Source organism: Hypomesus transpacificus, chromosome 17 (genome assembly GCF_021917145.1).
Source record: "Hypomesus transpacificus isolate Combined female chromosome 17, fHypTra1, whole genome shotgun sequence".
Classification (NCBI taxonomy): Eukaryota; Metazoa; Chordata; class Actinopteri; order Osmeriformes; family Osmeridae; genus Hypomesus; species Hypomesus transpacificus.
The window spans coordinates 9,552,706-9,571,328 of record NC_061076.1 but is presented as its reverse complement, the minus strand read 5'-3'; the positions used below and the strand labels follow the sequence as shown (position 1 = coordinate 9,571,328).

General features: G+C 49.5%; 1 protein-coding gene across 8 annotated transcripts in view; it reads left to right on the top strand.

The window, feature by feature from the left end:
- Window positions 1-18,623, top strand: part of cep112 (centrosomal protein 112) — a 206,211-nt gene that overhangs the window by 134,201 nt on the left and 53,387 nt on the right. The window lies entirely within an intron of this gene.

Here is an 18,623-nt window from a genome sequence, read left to right as displayed (position 1 = left end):
GGAGGATTGGGTGGTGGAATAAAATAATGAGAAACAGAATATCAGAGAAGATAAGATAACGCACTTAGATTGTTCCATACTGTTTGAGCTCTTGCAGAAAGAAGGGGGGGCAATGGTGCAATTTCTGTGTCTGACTAGCTTTTGAGGTTTATCTGTGTGTGTGTATGTGTAAGCAGTCCCAGCCCTTCCAATCTCCCTCATCCACTGAGGGCTTGTAAAGCTGTCTATGTGCCCGTTAAAGATGCCCCGTCTCTGGGCTCCACTGAGCACGACTCCCGGCTTTCACTCACTGCCTTATCTGGGTCTCTTATTTCCTCTCCCCTCCATCTCTCCACCTTCTCCCTTTGCAGCTTTCGCCATCCGCCTTCAAGTTGCAGCAAAGCAAACAGAATTAGGGCTTCTTAGAAAGAGCGTGCTAGGTCTGGCCTTTGAGGAAGTGTGGCAAAGGTGATTCTGAGGTGACACACGCACACACACAAATGTACAAATACACAAATATACAGAAATATGTACACACACAGACAAATTTACAAAAGTGTACACAGCACATACTATGCTACACACTGATACACGCACAAATGTGTACACACACAGTGACAAATACACACAAATGTGTACCTACACACAAATATACATTCACACTGAAACAAACACACTAATGTACACACAAATACACAGAAGCACATATACACACAACTACATACAGGACACTGCAGTGTTTCCCACAGATTAGAAAGCTATTTGTGGGGGTCGGTCGGCCCGTGTCTGACGTGCCGTGAGTGTGTGTGTGTGGGGGGGCAAAATAATTCCTTTGTTAATAATTAGTTACAGAGAACTTTAATATATTAAATATTAATCAAAAATGATTCACACCTCCACATGAGTCCCCTTGTCCTGAGACCTGCTTTCTTACCTGCTTGTTTCTACATATGTTTGTCTACCTCACCTGTTGCTTCAGCTGGCTTTCTCACAGCAGCATGTTGGATGCTGTCATCCTCTCCTACTCTTTCTTCAATACCTAACAAATCTCTCTTTTTCTCCCTGACCATGTTTTTCTGCTTGAGCAGCACTGGTTGAAGCCTGAACATATTGTAAACAATTTGTGAGACTGCTCACCAAAAGAACGAAGGGGTCCCCACTTGTCTAGCAGATTAAGACATGTTCGTAGGTACCTAGCGAAAAGTAGCCGCAACTTTCCTAGAGTTTTATCTATGCTACTAATGCTGAAGGCACGCTGTTATCGCTGTCTGTCTTACTAGGACGGCGGCTCTACGTTGTTGGTAACGTGTGCTGACGTTTTGACTGTGTATGTGAGAGGGAGGGAGAGCAGGGAAAGGAAATGCAGTGTTTTAAATAGCATTTTTTAAGTATAACGAACCGCAATATATGGTGGCCGGTGTTGATTCTGTGGCGCACCACCACGAATTAGTCTATGTTTGGGAAACACTGCACCTTCAGAAAAGTTGAAGATGTAACCTTTTATCCTGTATAAGAATGATCTTGTGTTCAGAATTATTTGTGTGCAAAGAGAGGCCAACCCCCAAATAAGAACTCTGGGTAACATAAGCATAAACAAGGTGACCTGGGCTGACCACTTACTGGAGAGGCCAGAAACTCAGATACGCAAACCTGAACTCACACGTTTTTAATACAAAAAGGTACACACACCCACACTGTCATGATCTAGTCGTATTCTCACATATGGGGCGCATTACCGAGTTTGGTAGGTGAACACACTTCTATACTCACTCGATGGTAAAGTACTTACATCTCATAAAGGTTTTTACATTGTCCTTAACTATGGCATTAACCTACCGTAGTTCTTCGCATAAACGCCGCCCTCAAATAAACTCTGCACCAAATATGAACATTGTGTAATAAACGCCGCCCTTGATTAAACACTGCACCAAAAAATTCCTAAAACTTGTCAGAGCCGGAACTCAATTCGGATCTGGAACCACGAGTGGAGGCTGAACCCAAAAGCGAGACGCACTCGGAACTGGAGGCTGAAGGGTTCTTTAATCGGCTCGGCAAAAGTATGACAAAAAAAGGTAGCAAAACACTTACAACAGCACAGGCAACCGGCATCAGCAAACTCAAACATCAAGCAAGGTGGCATTAGACTGAGTCCCCTAAATACCCCTAACAGAACGAGGCCCAGGTGAGCCTAATAACAAAATCAGGACTGAGCAAGCCGGGCATGAGGACCTCTAGTGGCCAAAACACAAAAAACAAGCAATACACTGACAGGACCCCCCCTCTAGGAACGGCTCCTGACGTTCCTCCCAGGACGACCCGGCGTACTAGCAAGAAAGTCCCGAATCAATTTGGGGTCGAAGATGTCTCTGGCAGGAACCCAGGAGCGCTCCTCCGGGCCATAGCCTTCCCAGTCCACAAGATACTGAAGTGATCCCTGCACACGACGGGAATCCAGTATGCGGCGGACGGTGTAAACTGTTTGGCCACCAACGATGCGAGGAGGAGGGGGAGGTTTGACTGCTGGAGCAAAAGGGGAAGACAAAACAGGTTTTAGAAGGGAGACATGAAACGTAGGATTAATTCTGAGAGACCTGGGTAGGTGTAAACGGTAAGCAACAGGGTTAACTTTCCTTGCCAACTTGAAAGGTCCAATGAACCGCTGGGAGAGTTTGCGGGACTCCACTCGTAAGGGAGGGTTCTTTGTGGAGAGCCAGACTCTCGGGGACGCAGGATGGGGGCAGGTCTGCGTCTTCAGTTAGCCTGTCGTTGGTACTGTAGGGAGACTCGAAGAAGCTTGTGTCGAGCCCTCCTCCAAGTCAGACGACAGCGTCGGATGAACCGCTGAGCAGAGGGAACTCCGACCTCCACTTCTTGGTCGGGGAACAGCGGAGGGGCATACCCAAACTGCCCGTAGCCGACGAGCAGAGGGTGTTGTGGGCATACTCTGCCCACGTAATAAAGGACGACCAGGAGAATGGATGATTGGCAGCCATGCACCTCAGAGTGGTCTCCAGGTCCTGGTTCAACTTCTCCGTTTGGCCATTGGACTCAGGGTGGTGTCCGGAAGACAGGCTCACCGTTGCCCCCAGGAGTCGACAGAATGCCCGCCAGAACCGAGAGGAGAACTGAGGGCCCCGGTCTGAAACAATGTCCTGTGGGATGCCAAAAACTCGAAAAACATGGGCGATGACCAACTCCGCTGTCTCTTTAGCAGTGGGCAATTTGGGCAAGGGAATGAACCTGCCAGCTTTAGAAAATCTGTCAACGATGACCAGAATAGCGGTGTTACCCTGGGACGGTGGGAGGCCGGTAATGAAGTCCATGGAGAGGTGGGACCAGGGCCTTCGAGGTATAGAGAGAGGATGGAGCAACCCCTGAGGTGAGCGGTGCGAGACCTTTCCCTGGTTGCAAGTCGGACAGGCGTTCACAAAAGCCTTGGTATCTTCTTTGATGTTCGGCCACCAAAACCGTCTCTGAAGGAATTCAAGGGTGCGAGCAGAGCCCGGATGGCAGGTCAGACGAGAGGAGTGACCCCATTGGAGAACTCGGGAGCGAACGGTTTTAGGAACAAACAAGCGGTTGGCTGCCCCCCCCCCCTGGGTCTGCTTCCTGGGTCTGGGCGTGTCTCACTGTATTTTTGAGTTCCCATCTCACGGGTGCCACGATTTTGGAGCTCGGGAGTATGGATGTAATGGGCTCTTCTCGGTTACTGCTTGCGTGTATTCGGGACAGAGCATCAGGTTTCAGGTTTTTGGATCCAGGGCGATAGGTTAAGATGAACTGAAACCGGTTGAAGAATAGAGACCAGCGTGCCTGACGGAGATTGAGCCGCTTGGCCTGCTGGATATACTCCAGGTTTTTATGGTCGGTGAGCACTTGGAATGGGTGTTCGGCCCCCTCAAGCCAATGTCTCCACTCTTCGAGCGCCAGTTTAACAGCCAGTAACTCACAGTCTCCTACATGGTACTTCCTCTCTGTGGGTGTAAGACGGTGTGAAAGGAAAGCACATGGATGTAGTTTGTTGTCCTCCCCCCTCTGGGAAAGCACGGCTCCAACCCCCACATCCGACGCATCTACCTCCACCACGAAGTGCCTGTCTGGGTCGGGGATGGCAAGAATGGGGGCTGTAGTAAAGCGAGAAAGAGTTTGAGTTTGTTGAAGGCTGACTCCGCTTCTGGACCCCAGCAAAACGCCTTGTCCCCTTTAGTGAGAGCTGATAGGGGAGCCACCACAGAGCTGAAGTTCAAAACGAACTTGCGGTAAAAGTTGGCGAAGCCAAGAAACCGCTGCACCTCCTTCACAGACGAGGGAGTGGGCCAATCCGTGATGGCTTGGACCTTCTGGGGATCCATTTGAACATGGCCGGGCTTAATGATGAATCCTAGGAACTGTACTTGGGTCGCATGGAATGTGCACTTCTCAGATTTGACAAAAAGGTGGTTGTCAAGAAGACGTACAAGAACCTTCTTTACATGCTCAACGTGTTCACCAAGGGATCTTGAGAACCAGAATATCGTCCAGATAGACGAATACAAACTGATTGAGCATGTCCCGAAGGACGTCGTTTATCAGAGCCTGAAAAACAGCAGGAGCATTGGTGAGGCCGAAGGGCATAACCAGGTCTTCATAGTGCCCGGTAGGAGTGTTAAATGCGGTTTTCCACTCATCACCTTGTCGAATGCGCACGAGATGGTAGGCACTGCGCAAGTCGAGTTTGGTGAAGATGGAGGCTCCCTGCAGCATCTCGAAGGCCGAGGCCATAAGCGGCAACGGGTAACGGTTCCGGATAGTGATTTTGTTAAGGCCTCTGTAGTCTATGCAGGGTCGAAGGCCCCCATCCTTCTTGCCCACAAAGAAAAAACCAGCCCCAGCAGGAGAAGTAGACTTCCGAATGATCCCTGCTGCGAGAGCCCCTTCAATGTATGTGTCCATGGCTGCACGCTCAGGAGAAGACAAGGAGAATATATGGCCTCTGGGGGGACAGGTACCCGGGAACAGGTCAATGGCGCAGTCGTAGGGGCGATGCGGGGGTAAAGAGGTAGCTCTCTTTTTACTGAAGACTGCCTCGAGTTGATGCTACTGACTGGGGACTAGAGACAGGTCTGGGGAATCTTGAGACTCGAGAACAGGGTCAGGGGGCCTCTGGCCCAAACAGGGGACACGACAAGTGGGACTCCAACTGAGGACAGTGCCAGTGGACCAGTCGAGGTGAGGGTTATGGCGAAGAAGCCAAGGATGGCCGAGGATCACAGGGAGCTCTGGAGATTGTATCAAATGGAAAGACAACTCCTCCTGGTGTTGGTTAATGGAGAGGCGAAGGGGAGAGGTAAGAAGGGTTACCTTCCCGGGACCCAGGGGTCTTCCATCCAGAGCAGTAACTGTCAGAGGGGTAGCGAGCGAGTCCGAGGGGATCTGGAGACCCCTAGCAAGAGATAAGTCCATAAAGTTCCCGGTTGCTCCTGAATCCACCAAGGCCTTGAGTTGATGCTCCCGAGTTCCCCAAGCGAGGGTGACGGGAAGGAAAAAACCTGAATCGGAGGGTAGGGCAAAGCAAGTCGTTCTCGTTACAGTCCCTCCATGCCTGTACGGGACCAAGCGTTTCCCGAGAGCTCTGGGCAGGCAGAACGGAAATGTCCAGGCAGTCCACAGTATAGACAACAACGCTCCCTCATGCAACGGTCACGTTCTGTCGAGGAGATCCGGGTGCCACCCAACTGCATGGGTTCTGGGCCTCCTTGGGCTGGGGGTAACTTCTCAGTGGGAACTGACTTGACAGGAGTGACACCCCACTGGCGACCCAGGTTTCTCTCCCTCAGACGATTATCTAGCTGTACCGCCAGGTCAATGAGGGTCTCTAGATCATTGGTAGGCTCTCGTGTTGCGAATTCATCTTTGAGTGCCTCAGAGAGGCCGTTCTGGAAGCACACCATCAGAGACTCATTATTCCAGCCGCTCCCTGCTGCAATGGTGCGAAAATGGATGGCATATTCCGCAGCACTACGACCGCCCTGCTGGAGGGACAGCAGTCGTTTGGACGCCTCTCGGCCACTGATGGGGTGATCAAAAATCCATTTGAATTCCTCTTCAAATGCAGAATATCCTGAACAGCAATGGGTCTGGGCATTCTAGACGGCTGTTGCCCAGGAGAGGGCCTTACCAGAAAGGAGAGTGATGATATAGGCTATCTTGGCCCGGTCTGAAGGGAACGACGATGGCTGTAGCTCAAACGTGAGCGAGCACTGTATGAGGAATCCACCACAAGCACTGGGGTCCCCCGAGAATCGTTGTGGTGGAGGTAGGCGAGGTTCCACAAGTGGAGCTGACTTTTGAGGGTCCGGGAGTGGTACAGCAGCAGCGGCTTGGACAGCAGACAGCCGGTCGAAGATCTTGGGGACATACGTCATGACATCAGACAGCAATTGTGAGTGCTTAGCCATCAAGATCTCCTGCTGGGCCAGCGCTGCTTCATGGCGTTGGACTGAGGCCTCATGCTGGGCCACGGTAGCGAGGAGGTCTTGCGTCTCTGGGTTCATGTTGGCTTGATGTTTCTGTCAGAGCCGGAACTCAATTCGGATCTGGAACCACGAGTGGAGGCTGAACCCAAAAGCGAGACGCACTCGGAACTGGAGGCTGAAGGGTTCTTTAATCGGCTCGGCAAAAGTATGACAAAAAAAGGTAGCAAAACACTTAAAACAGCACAGGCAACCGGCATCAGCAAACTCAAACATCAAGCAAGGTGGCATTAGACTGAGTCCCCTAAATACCCCTAACAGAACGAGGCCCAGGTGAGCCTAATAACAAAATCAGGACTGAGCAAGCTGGGCATGAGGACCTCTAGTGGCCAAAACACAAAAAACAAGCAATACACTGACAAAAACTGTTATTTCATTGGTTAACTTTCTTCGATTAAAAGCTGCAGCGTTTATTACACAATGTTCATTTTTGGTGCAGCGCTGATTTGAGGGCGGCGTTTATTTGAGGGCAGCGTTTATAAGAAATACGGTATTCTAGGCTAGCTGTGCTAGCATGCCTTTAGACAAGCTTGCTAGTTCACTACATTAAATGCTTGTTGCTAGTTTGAACAGTACGGTCTTCTAAATCGCCAATTAAGCAACGAGCAAATGTCAATGTTAGCCAGACTAGCTAGCTCTATTTCATCAGCTTTTTATTAACACTGATTTGCAAGGAATGCAAGAACAGCTAGATAGCGAAAACACCTACCAACTGTAGTTTAACCATGTAAACTAGTTTAGCTTGCTAACGCAAGAGTACCTGCCTCTCCCAGTTCTTTTAATAGATAATCTAGACAGGCGTTAGCAATAGGCAATGTAGCTAGCAGTGGGGCCCTAGAGCAACACAAGAGAATGTTCATTAAAATGACATGCTGCTACTACCGTATTTCTAGGGCGGCGTTTATTACACAATGTTGATTTTTGGTGCAGCGTTTAATCAAGGGCGGTACGTGTTTATTACACAATGTTCATTTTTGGTGCACGTTTATTCGAGGGCGGCGTTGAATCAAAGAAATACAGTATTACACACAGTGGCGGCCGGGACTTGGCAGAGGCCCCCCCGCAAAGTCCGAGCTCGAGGCCCCTCCCCTAAATCCACTCAAAATGTATCTCCATTCCATCTTATACATTGCTGTCTACCTTTAACTATAGCCTACATTCACCAATGTGAGAGAGAAATATAACAAGTTTAAAAATAACAAAACCACAACAGCAGCCCATTTGTGTGGCGTCCTGCAGAAACCCGTCGGATGTCGCGGCCGCTCATTGTGGCTATAAGCCATAAAATATCGAAAATCGTTTTCTGTCAAAATTGAGATTTTTGATGTTTTCTATAGTTAATGTAGTTAAAGTTAATGTAGCCTATACTTAAACTGACATTTACATTCACAATGTGATTACGAACAAAAGGATTTCCTTTCTATTTTCGCCACAGAATTAGAATGAAACGGAGTGGAATCTTTGAATGCAATTTTCTCCCTTATCACTTTTTGACACGGGTCAACTTTAAAATGATGTAACTTCAGTTGTGATAAAGATATCTGAGTGATTTAAACATATTTGTATTCAGGAGAGTTTGTAGTTTCCAAATATGTAGAATACCCAGAAAGACCCAAATGTTCACGATGTGAAGGGTTTCCGCAGGCCGCCACACATTTATCATTGTTCAAAACCAAAGACAGCACTAGGCTTCTGATAGGTTAGCACCAAGGATAGCATCGCCGAAATAACACACAATCAATGGAGGAAAGGAAAACATTTATTCTTGCCAATAAGTAGGCTGAGCAAGTATGTTTATTGTTGGTTGCTGGTGAAGACGTGCTACTGCTAGCCACCTGCGGCTGCGGTCGTGTTTCGTCAGTGGAGATGTTGATAATATTTCTCTCTGGCTGGCTAAATAAGTGTGTAATCTTCGGGTGTTTTGCTCGAGCTTGTTCAGACAACAGTTTATTACTGCGCTTTTGAACACCGCTTGCATATTTTCTTTTACTCATGTCTCTACCGTCATCTAGCAGAACGTAATGATTAGCATTTTTGAATTGTGCGCATTCCGTTCGTCCGTCATCTGCCGCTTGTCCGGGGATCGGGTCGCGGGGCAGCGACCTAAGCAGGGAGGCCCAGACTTCCCTCCCCCCGGCCACTTCCGCCAGCTCTTCCTGGGGGACCCCGAGGCGTTCCCAGGCCAGCCGAGAGACATAGTCCCTCCAGCGTGTCCTGGGTCTTCCCCGGGGCCTCTTCCCAGTGGGACGTGCCCGGAACACCTCACCAGGGAGGCGTCCAGGAGGCATCCTAATCAGATGCCCAAGCCACCTCAGCTGGCTCCTCTCGACGCGGAGGAGCAGCGGTTCTACTCTGAGCCCCTCCCGGATGACCGAGCTTCTCACCCTATCTCTAAGGGAGAGCCCGGACACCCTGCGGAGAAAGCTCATTTCGGCCGCTTGTATTCGCGATCTCGTTCTTTCGGTCACTACCCATAGTTCGTGACCATAGGTGAGGGTAGGAACGTAGATCGACTGGTAAATAGAGAGCTTCGCCTTTCGACTCAGCTCCTTCTTCACCACGACGGACCGATGCAGAGCCCGCATCACTGCGGACGCCGCACCGATCCGCCTGTCGACCTCGCGCTCCATTCTTCCCTCACTCGTGAACAAGACCCCGAGATACTTGAACTCCTCCGCTTGGTTCAGGATCTCCTCCCCGACCCGGAGATGGCACTCCACCCTTTTCCGGTCGATTACCATGGCCTCAGATTTGGAGGTGCTGATTCGCATCCAAGCCGCTTCACATTCGGTTGCGAACCGCTCCAGTGAGAGCTGAAGGTCACGGCCCGATGAAGCCAACAGGACCACATCATCCGCAAAAAGCAGCGACCCGATCCTGAGGGGCTGCGCCTAGAAATTCTGTCCATATAGGTAATGAACAGAATCGGTGACATAGGGCAGCGGAGTCCAACCCTCACCGGAAACAAGTTTGACTTACTACCGGCAATGCGGACCAAACTCTGGCACCGGTCGTACAGGGACCGGACAGCCCCGATCAGGAAATCCGGTACCCCGTACTCTCAGAGCACCCCCCACATGAGCCCCCGAGGGACACGGTCAAACGCCTTTTCCAAATCCACAAAACATGTGTAGACTGGTTGGGCGAACTCCCATGTACCCTCCAGGACTCCGCGGAGGGTATAAAGCTGGTCCACTGTTCCACGGCCAGGACGAAAACCACATTGCTCCTCCTGAATCCGAGGTTCGACAATCCGACGGACCCTCCTCTCCAGGACCCCTGAATAGACTTTCCCAGGGAGGCTGAGGAGTGTGATCCACTAAAGTTGGAGCACACCCTCCGGTCCCCCTTTTTAAAGAGGGGAACCACCACCCCGGTCTGCCAGTCCAGAGGCACTGTCCCCGATGTCCACGCGATGTTGCAGAGTCGTGTCAACCAAGACAGCCCTACAACATCCAGAGCCTTAAGGAACTCCGGGCGGACCTCATCCACCCCAGGGGCCCTGCCACCGCGGAGCTTTTCAACCACCTCGGCGACCTCAGCCCCAGAGATAGAAGGGCCCCCCCCGATGTCCCCAGACTCTGCCTCCACGTCGGAAAGCGTGTTGGTGGAATTAAGGAGGTCTTCGAAGTATTTCTTCCACCGATCCAGGACGTCCCCCGTCGAGGTCAGCAGCGCACCATCCCCACCGTATACAGTGTTGACAGAGCACTGTTTCCCCCTCCTGAGCCGCCGAATGGTGGTCCAGAACCTTTTTGAAGCCGAGAAGTCATTCTCCATGGCCTCGCCGAACTCCTCCCATGCCCGGGTTTTTGCCTCCGCGACCGCCGAAGCCGCGTTCCGCCTGGTCTGCCGGTACACATCAGCTGCCTCTGGAGTCCTACCAGCCAATAAAGTACGATAGGCCTCCTTCTTCAGCTTGACGGCATCCCTTACCTCCGGAGTCCACCACCGGGTCCGAGGGTTACCGCCGCGACATGCACCGACCGCCCTGCGGCCGCAGCTCCGGTCAGCCGCTTCAACAATGGAGGCCCGGAACATGGCCCATTCGGACTCAATGTCCCCGGCCCCCCCCGAGACATGATCGAAGCTCTCCCGGAGGTGGGAGTTGAAGCTCCTTCTGACAGAGGGTTCCGCCAGACGTTCCCAGCAGACCCTCACATTACGTTTGGGCCTGCCAGGCCTGACCGGCGTCCTCCCCCACCATCGAAGCCAACTCACCACCAGGTGGTGATCAGTTAACAGCTCCGCCCCTCTCCTCACCCGAGTGTCCAAGACATGCGGCCTCAAGTCCGATGACACGACTACAAAGTCGATCATCGAACTGAGACCTCGGGTGTCCTGGTGCCAGGTGCACATATGGACACCCTTATGCTTGAACATGGTGTTCGTTATGGACAAACCGTGTCTAGCACAGAAGTCCAACAACAAAACACCACTCGGGTTCAGATCGGGGGGGCCGTTCCTCCCAATCACGCCCCTCCAGGTCTCACTGTCATTGCCCACATGAGCATTGAAGTCCCCCAGGAGGACGAGGGAATCCCCGGGAGGAGCGCTTTCCAGCACCCCCCCCAGAGACTCCAAAAAGGGTGGTGCATAAGCACAAACGACAGTGAGGACCCGTCCCCCCACCCGAAGGCGGAGGGAGGCTACCCTCTCGTCCACCGGGGTGAACCCCAATGTACAGGCGCCGAACCGAGGGGAAACCAGTATTCCCACCCCAGCTCGACGCCTCTCACCAAGGGCAACTCCAGAGTGGAAGAGAGTCCAGCCCCTCTCAAGGAGACTGGTTCCGGAGCCTATGCTGTGCGTCGAGGCGAGGCCGACTATATCTAGCCGGAAACTCTCTACCTCGCTTACCAGCTCAGGCTCCTTTCCCGCCAGCGAGGTGACGTTCCACGTCCCTAAAGCTAGCTTTTGCAGCCGAGGATCGGACCGCCAAGGCTCCCGCCTTCGGCCGCCGCCCGTCTCACACTGCACCCGACCCCCATGACCCCTCCTGCGGATGGTGAGCCCACTGGAAGAGGGTCCCACGTTGTCTCTTCGGGCTGTGCCCGACCGGGCCCCATGGGAAAAGGCCCGGCCACCAGGCGCTCGCCATCGAGCCCCACCCCCGGCCTGGCTCCAGGGGGGGGGCCCCGGTGACCCGCTTCCGGGCAGGGGCAACTAAGAACCATTGTTGTGTTTTTTTTCATGGTTGGTTTTTTGAGCCACGCTTTGTCTGGTCTTTCACCTGGAACCTGTTTGTCTTGGGTGACCCTACCAGGGGCATGAAGCCCCCGACAACATAGCTTCCAGGATCACTAGGACACGCAAACCCCTCCACCGCGGTAAGGTGGTGACTCAAGGAGGGGATTGTGCACATTCAATTGGTGTAATGGCGCAGAAGGCACGTAACATACGTAAAAGCCATTGTTGCCAGATTCAGGGATTTTGAGACTATTTAGCCCATGGAAGTGGATGAAGATCGGTTAAGTTGCCTACATTACGGAATTCCTTTACCTGGCAGTTGAAACTTGGGGCCCTCAATGAGCGCCTCAGTATTATTTTTATATATATTTTTTTTATATAGCCCTAGTCTGTTTTTGGATATGCAGAGCGGGGCCCCTCAGGGCGTGGGGGGGGATTTACACAAGTAAATCACAAGTGTACAATATAGCAAGGTATATTTCGGCATGCTGCTTCAGATTTCTTCACAATGTAGACACGCGCGGCTTCAAATTTACACAAGCCTTGTGTTTGACATCCTTGTCTATTTTTGTTTGTCTACGGCCACACTGCAGCTACAATTCACTAAATCTCTCTTACTAATTAAACGCTGCCCTCGAATAAACGCCACCCTCGAATAAACGCCGCACCAAAAATGAGCAGTGTAACAAACGCTGTGGCGTTTAATCAAAGAAATACAGTATATCCAAACGTTTGTGTACACAAGATATCATCCTTTAAAATATTTTTATTTTGTGACCTTTGTTTAAGCAATCAAAGCATTGGATAGTGCATAACTGTGTTTAATGAAATACCGCTTAACATTGTGTAATTTGAACTGAAATCTTATCTCATGACCCTTCTTCTATTTGCCCCTCTCTTTCTCCCTGCCCAAACAAAACACACCTTCAATACACAGCTAGACTCCCTCATGCCCTCCCTACTAGGCCATACCACTTTCTCATTAAACAAACGTGTGGGAGGTTTTTGGCTACCTGAGTGTGTTTGCACTTAGTCTGGTCTATGCAGCCCTTTGATCTGCCAAGACAGATTAGCTGTGCAAATATACCTATGATTTCTGTTTTGTTTAAGAGGTACTGTAACTGGTATGGTATGTGTATGTGTGGGTGGATTGGTGCATGTGTATGAAAGAGAGAGACTGTGAAAATATTGTTTTGGATGTTGCCACTAGGTTGAGACTGAGGTAAAGTGTAGAAACTAATGTCTAAAGTAGACGTGTGTTTGACCACACACTCTTAGCACGATGTGTGAGACCTTAATCTGACACACACACCTACACTCCCACACACGCAGAGACTTATGCACACACTCCCACATACACTAAAACACACTTCATACATTATCTACAGGCAATCGCTCACAGACAGGTAGACTTCTACATCAGCCTGGAGTTTTAGTGCACAGTGTGTTTTAGAACTGTAGTTCAACCAAGTAATGCTCTGCTCAGGTGGGTGTGTATATATACAAACACACACATTGATCAGCCATGACATTATGACCACCTGCCTATTGTGCAGGTCCCCCTTTTGCCATCAGAGCAACCCTGACCCGTCAAGGCATGGACTCAACTAGACCTCTGAAGGTGTGCTGTGGTGTCTGGCATATGCATACATATGTTAGCAGCAGAACCCGTCCCGTAAATTGTGATGTTGGGCCTCCATGTATTAGACTTTTTTGTCCAGCACATCCCACAGATGTTTGATTGGATTGAGATCTGGGGAATTTGGAGGCCAACATCTTGAATTAATTGTTGTGTTTCTCAAACCATTCCTGAATCATTTTTCCTTTGTGGCAGGTTGCATTATTTAGCAGAAAGATGCCACTGGTATCAGGGAATACAGTTTCCATGAAAGGGATGAACATGGTCTGCAACAATCCTGAGGAAGGCAGTAGATGTCAAAGTAACATCCACATGAATGGCAGGACCCAAGGCTTTCCAGAAGAACATTTCCCAGAGCATCACACTGCCTCTGCCGTCTTACCTTTTTCCCATAGTGCATCCTGGTGCCATGTGTTCTTCAGGCAAGCAACGCACACTCACCCGACCATCCATGTGATGTAAAAGAACATGTGATTCACCAGACCAGACCACCTTCTTCAATTGCTCCGTGGTCCAGTTCTGATGCTCACATGCCCATTGTAGGTGCTTTCGCAAGTGGACAGGGGTCAGCATCAGCATCCTGACTGGTCTGCGGCTACGCAGCCCCATACACAACAAACTGCAATGCACTGTGTGTTCTGAAACCATTCTATCAGAACCAGCTTTAACCTTTTCAGCAATTTGAGCTACAGTAGCTCATCTGCTGGATCAGACCACACAGGCCAAGCCTCCACTCCCCCCGTGCATCAATGAGCCTTGGCCGCACATTATCCTGTCGGCTGTTCACCGCTATTCCTACCTGGACTCGGTTTCAGATGAAGCCGAAAATTGGGCTTTTTGACAGGGTTTGGTTTCTGCCGAACCTTAGAAATGTTTTCAACCGAACCCTACGCTTGCACTACGCGCGCTACGCTGGTCGACATAAGGACGCCGCCGTTGATTACGGGAAAGTGTTTACGTAGGTGGACCATTCAGTGCAGTAGGCTGAGAAAAAGTGAAAATGGAACTTGTGAGCAGAAAAAGTGTTGTTTGGCAGTACTTTCAGTCAAAAGAAGGCAATTCAAGTCGAGCTACATGTACATATTTACATGCCGATTTGTCTCGTGGTGGCAAGGACCTTAAACAATACACAACATCTCCGCTGTTAAAACATTTGCGTATGAAACATCCAAAAGATATTCAAGAAATCTAAAAGGCTAATATTTTGGATATTGATTGGATGTTGAGACAAACATAATCATATGGTAATTGTCAAAATAGTTTTTCCCACTTGTCTTCCTGGCATAATGTTGCCTATTGTTTTTTTACAAAAAAAAAAAACTAAACAAAAAACAATACACTACTGTGGATGTTGTTTACTTCATTAATGTGTTTACTGTTTTAATGGACTGAGGATGGGAGTATGATTCGGTATTCGGTTTCAGATTTGGCAGAATCTTAACCAGTGGAATCGGTATTCGGCCGAACCCCAAAAATATGGATTCGGTGCATCCTTAATAGGTACTGACCACTCCAGACTGAGAACACCCCACAAGAGCTGCCGTTTTGGAGATGCTCTGACCCAGTCATCTAGCCATCACAATTTTCCCATGTCAAAGTCGCTCAAATCCTTACGCTTGCCCATATTTCCTGCTTCTAACACAACTTTGAGGAGAACATTTTCATTGTCATGCCTAATATATCCCACGCACTGACAGGTGCCATGATAACGAGATCATCAGTGTTGTTAGCTTCACCTGTCAGTGGTCATAGTGTAATGGCTGATCGTTATATGTGTGTGTGTGTGTGTGTATCTATGCTGTGCTCCTGTTGCTCACGGCAATGACACCTGCCCCTCCGCAGTCTCCGCACGGAGATCACCATGGTAACAAGGTTTGTAGTACACAAACAACGGCAGTTATTTTTGAGTTTCCTCTGGAACGACAAAGAGAAACACAGGCAAGGAAAGAAAAGAGAAGACCTGGGAGGAGGTATTTTAAGTGTGAACATGGATGAGTTTGTCTACCTCTCTGCTCTTCCTCTCTCTCTATTTCTTTCCTTAACAATGCTGAGGGGCCTCAAGTCTCCTACAAATCTTAAGTGTGTGTGTATCTCTGTGTGTGCAGAAAAGCAGCCTAAACACTAACCTGGAATACATGGCTGGTCCAGATTCCAGCAGTCACGTCAACTGAAACTTTTGACAGTCTCCAGAAGTAACCGCAAAAGCAACAGTCTCAGAGCCATGTTGGAAAATGGGGTCACAAACTTTAGACGACAGCTTTGTATCAAATAGGCAAGGTGTATTTCATAATACTGTACATCTGTATTAGGACATGGCTTCAGTGCAGGTAGGTCATGAGTCATAAATAATACAAATCCAAAGCGCAACATTACCAGAACATTTGGTCTATGTCTGGTTTGCAACTATTGCCTTTTCTTGTTTATCTGTGAAGAAAAGTAGGAAGATGAAGATGGTGGTGGTACTTTGTGGTTGTATTACTTGGTTTCCCCCTTTTGCATAGGCCTTTGTCACTAACTTATTAGCCTTCCCTTAAAATCAGAATCAGAATCAGAAGGGATTTTATTCGCCATGAATGTTTGCACAAACAAAGAATTTACTTTGGCAGGGAGGTGCATAGATTAAACATATAGGAATATTGGAAATTAAATATGTGGACTAACTATACAAAAGGAGCAAAGTCTAACTAATACTAAGGGGGTCTAGCTAATACTAAGGGGAATAAAAAAATATATAAAATAAAATATAAAATATAAGTAGCCCTAATTAACAATCTAACCTAAAAATACAGATAGTGCAAACAATAGTGCAAATTGCAATGTGCAGGGTGTCATTGTGCAGATTGTGATTTAAAGTTAGTGTGAGTCCTTGGCCTTGTTAAAGAGGCCAACAGCGGATGGGAAGAAACTGTTCTTGTGGCGTGAGGTTTTGGTCTTGATGGACCGCAGCCTTCTGCCGGAGGGGACTGGAACAGGTAGCTGGAACAGGGAGTGTGCAGGGTGGGAGGGGTCGGCCACAATCTTCTTTGCTCGCCTCAGGGACCTCGAGGTGTGCAGATCCTCGAGGGAAGGCGGATTGCAGCCGATCACCTTCTCAGCAGTGCGGATGATACGCTGCAGTCTGCTCTTGTCCTTGGCAGTGGCAGCAGCGTACCAGATGGTGATAGAAGAAGTGAGGATGGACTCAATGATGGCTGTGTAGAAGTGCACCATCATTGTCTTTGGCAGGTTGAATTTCTTCAGCTTCCGTAGGAAGTACATCCTCTGTTGTGCTTTTTTGGTGAGGGAGCAGATGTTCAGTTCCCACTTGAGGTCCTGGGAGAGGATGGTGCCCAGGAAGCGGAAGGACTCCACAGTGTTGACTGGGGAGTCACTCAGGGTGATGGGGGTGAGTGGGGCTGTGTTCTTCCTGAAGTCCACAACCATCTCCACTGTCTTAAGAGCATTGAGCTCTAAGTTGTTCTGGCTACACCAGGTCACCAGGTTGTCAGCTTCCCACCTGTTGTCAGACTCGTCCCCGTCAGAGATTAGCCCAATGAGGGTGGTGTCGTCCACAAACTTCAAGAGTTTGACAGACGGATGACTCGAGGTGCAGCTGTTGGTGTACAGGGAGAAGAGCAGAGGAGAAAGGACGCAGCCCTGAGGAGATCCGGTGCTGATGGACCGGAAGAGTCCGGCCCAGCTGCTTTGCGGGGGTTCTGTCTCTTGAACAGTCTGTTAACTTCACCCTCCTGAATGGAAAGAGTCGTCACTGTAGAGGGGGGGAGGGGGGAGGCCTCCTGAATGGGAAGGGGTAGTTCAGGACTGTCCAATTGTCTTTCAAATCTGCAGTAGAACTTGTTCAGGTCGTTGGCCAGGCGGGAGTCGTTGGTGGAGTGGGGGGCTCTGGGCTTGTAGTTGGTGATTTGCCTAAGCCCCCTCCAGACAGAAGCAGAGTCGTTAGCAGAGAAGTGACGCTTCAGTTTCTCAGAGTACAGTCGTTTAGCCTCTCTCACTGCCTTGCTAAACCTGTTCTTCGACTCCTTGAATCTGTCTCTATTCCTACTCCTAAAAGCTTCCTCCTTCTCTGACCTCAACCTTCTCAGCTCTGCTGAGAACCAGGGCTTGTCGTTGTTGAAGCTCACCCTGGTGCGTGTTGGTATACAGCAGTCCTCACAGAAGCTTATGTATGATGTCACAGCCTCAGTGAGTTCATCCAGACTATTGGTAGCAGTTGTGAACATATCCCAGTCAGTACAGTCCAAGCACGCCCGCAGATCCTCCATAGCCTCACTGGTCCACTGTTTTGATGTCCTCACAACAGGTTTACAGAGCTTTAACTTCTGCCTGTATGCAGGAATCAGATGGACCATGGTATGGTCAGAGTGGCCCAGTGCTGCACGAGGGACAGCGTGGTAGGCTCTACTGACAGTAGCAGTGATCCAGAGCAGTGTTTCCCACACAGACTAATTTGTGGCGGTGCGCCACAGAATCAACACCGGCCGCCACACATTGCGTTTCGTAAAAAAAAAATTTTTTATCGCTATTTAGGTTAAAACACGCAGCATATTCGTTCAGCTGCATTTCCTTTCCCCTGCTCTCCCTCCGTCTCTCTGTCACTCATGCGTCTTTCTCACATATGCACACAATCACAACGTCAGCACACGTTAGCAACAATGCATACATGTCGTTCTAGTAAGACCGACACCTATATCAGCGAGCCTTCAGCATTAGTGCCGTAGCTAAAAGTCGAGGAAAGTTGAGGCTACTTTTCGCTAGGTAACTTACTCACATTTACATTTAGTCATTTAGCAGACGCTCTTATCCAGAGCGACTTGCAGTACTCGAAGTTTCCCCTTCATTCTTTTGGTGAGAAGTCTCAAGAGCTAGCTACTTACCCGGCGTCATGGAGCCGACCAGTTAAATAGTTGTTTAGCACTAGCGTTGCTACATGCATAATGCAGAAATGATATGTTAGTTGTTGTTAATTTTGTGAAGGTGTGAATCATTTTGGATTCATATTTAATGTAACATATTATTAACAAATTAACTGTGTAACGAATTATTAACAATTCCCCCCCCCCCCCCCCCCCCCCCCCCCCCCCCGGTCTGACAACCCCCACCCCTCCCCGCCACAATTAGATTTCTAATCTGTAGGAAACACTGCAGAGTGTTCTCTTCTCTGGTTGGGCATTTGATGAATTGTCTGTATTTAGGGAGTTTGTGGCTGAGAATACCTTTGTTAAAGTCGCCGAGTACAAAAACAAGGGAATCCGGGTTTGCTCGCTCCACACTCAGAATCTGGTCGGCGAGCGTGCGTTGGGCCT